This window comes from Thamnophis elegans, chromosome 1 (assembly GCF_009769535.1).
Source record: "Thamnophis elegans isolate rThaEle1 chromosome 1, rThaEle1.pri, whole genome shotgun sequence".
Taxonomy (NCBI): Eukaryota; Metazoa; Chordata; class Lepidosauria; order Squamata; family Colubridae; genus Thamnophis; species Thamnophis elegans.
Genome location: NC_045541.1, coordinates 72202559 through 72205225, shown reverse-complemented (window position 1 = coordinate 72205225; position 2667 = coordinate 72202559).

Sequence of the window (2667 nt, the reverse complement as noted above, 5' to 3'; positions counted from 1 at the left end):
GGGCAATTCGCTCTCTTTGTCCGCCTCGTCCGTCTTTCTCCGTATCCTGAACGGGAGCTTGCCTGGCCGAAGAGAGAAAGGGCTGCTCTAGCCTCCCTCCCTCCCTCTTCCCCCCCCGACGTAATTCTGCGCCTTTGCTTTGCCCTCCTCCTCCCTCTTTGTCTCTCCCCCCCCCCCCCCCCGCTTGCCTGCCTCCCAAGAGTGTGAGATTTCCCGTCTCCGCCGCCAGCTCGGAGTGCCCCCTAGGCTGCCGCGGAGGATTTTCCTTCTCCCTATAATCCCCACGCCAGCCGGGGACACCTCCGCCTCTCCATCCCCGCCCCAGGAAACACCAAGGAGCTTTCCAGAGTGTATCAGCAGAGCCGGCGCGCCAATCCCCGCTCTCCCCCGGCAAAGGGATGGTCTTCCATTGGCTGGCGACCATCTTTCGAATGTGAAGGCCGGCCAACTTCGGCTTACATTTGAAGACGGAGCGAGATGGGGCGACGCGATCCGGCATTGGTCGAGCTGCCTCCCAACAGATGCTGCGCGGAGGACCAGCCGGGCTCTTTTCGGCAGGAGGAGAGAGAGATCTGACGTTGTCTTTGAAGTCCCGGCTTGCTTCTCCCGTTATTTTTATTTCTTTTTGTTACACCCAGGCGGGTATAAAAGGAAACCGCTTTAATTTTAAGACGGTTGGCCTTTAAAGGATGCCTTTTCCCCATCCCGCCCCCCTCATTGATTCTCTCGTTTTGCTGCCCTCTCGTTTTCTATTAAATGAAACGCAACGAAAAAGAATTGGAAATTTCATTTCATTTCTAAGATTACTGAGCCATCTCCCTGGAATGCTTAGGCCAATGCCAGAGGAACCAAAAAAACGGCCAAGAGAGAGCTTCATAGCGCCCTTGGATTTTTGGATGGACCGAATACTCCCCGCAAATGCCAGTTTACTCCAAAGTCCCACCTGGTCGCCTTCCTTCTTTGTGAAGGAGCTTTAGAGACTATGATTTAATCACAAAATGTTGCCAGATCACATGTTGAATGGCTGATGATCCCAAATTAGTCAGCAGGCTTTAATGGTAGAGATTTTCATTTTGCTGTTACCCAAACGATGCAAATCTGGAGTAAGAGCACAATGTCCCTGGGGACATCTTTCAATTCTTAGCTCCTATTGTGCACACATGCCAGCTATCCAAATGTCACAAGGATATTTTTTTAAATGAAAAAGAACTAGGACCATCACATTTCTTCACTTAAACAAGGCATCACTCATTACATCAGTTTCTTATCTAAGATTCCATTACCTGAACCTTGGGAGGAAAGGATTCATTTCATTTCTTGATAAGGAAGAAATGAAGATGGGATTGTGGGATGGGGTGGAGGAGAGATAATCAACATTTCCCAAAGATAGAAGATTGTGAAGTCATCAGCTATTCATTTAGACTGCTTTGGGGTGCTGTGATGCAGACATTTTCTAATATACTTTCCCTGTCCACCCCATCTATCATCCTTTTAGCTAACGGACTCAAACTTTACGGTAATTACCTTGTTTATATAATTAGCTTATTGATATATAATTTGAGATGGGCATTTATTCTTGTAGAGCAGACCTGTCATGATCTTTGAGCTGCATGTCACCCAGAAAGCTGGGAGGATATAAACATCTGCCGCAACCTCTGCACATCTGGCTTCTGGTATTTGGCACATAGAACAAGGCAGATGCCATCTCAGACCCATCCCTGAACATCTGTAGTCACAATGGCTATTGGGCTTCAGCTTGTTTTCAAGGGGTGTGTCTGTGTGTGTGTGTGTGTGTGTGTGTGTGTGTGTGAGAGAGAGAGAGAGAGAGAGAGAGAGAAGGGGATGGGATCAGCAACTCATGGTGGATGTCTGGAAGTTGTAATTCAGCATCATCTAGAGAGCCTGAATAAATGACTGGATGACTGGATAGAAAGCTTCCTCTAGCAACTCAAATGGCTCATATGAGCAAATCTTCATTTTCTCTCCACAATTATCATGTTGTATGGCAGACTGAGATGAAAGAAAGTGACTAGCCCAAAACCATTCCGTGATTTTTTCACAGTGGAGATTAGATTTGAACCTAGGATTACTTCATCATAGCACAATCCTTCAACAACTTATTCTTATATTTGCTTGTTCTGAAAAGTATCTAACTGCAGAAGAGATGCATGCCAAAGAATCTGATTCACACTTTCCTGTTCCTAAATATTCCATTTGTTTTCCCCAATATAATGCAATATTTGTTTCCCATTCAAATATACAAGTACCCATAGGAAATATACTTGTCCTTAATCAGCTTTAATTCTTCTATGCGTGGGTGTCAGAAAGAGAGAGAGAGAGATTCCCTGTTTTAGTAAAATATTATACAAATATTCTTCTTGAAGGTCATGTTCAGCTATTTCTCCTATCTCTGTGTTTTGGTTCTTTTTTGTAAATTATAAACAATTATTATATGTATTACGCAGCCAGTTTTAGGTGTACAATATAATCTGAGGCACTTTGTGAAGGTTAAGAGAATTGGGATGGATAAAGAGTCTGGAGAAAGACTGTCAGGAACTTTGTGTATGCCATCTAGAACTTAGAGAATGAAAGAAATATTTTAAAAACGTTGTTTTATTTTAGGTCTAAAGATATTTGGTATTTAGGTAACTTCAGTTCCTCTTCCTT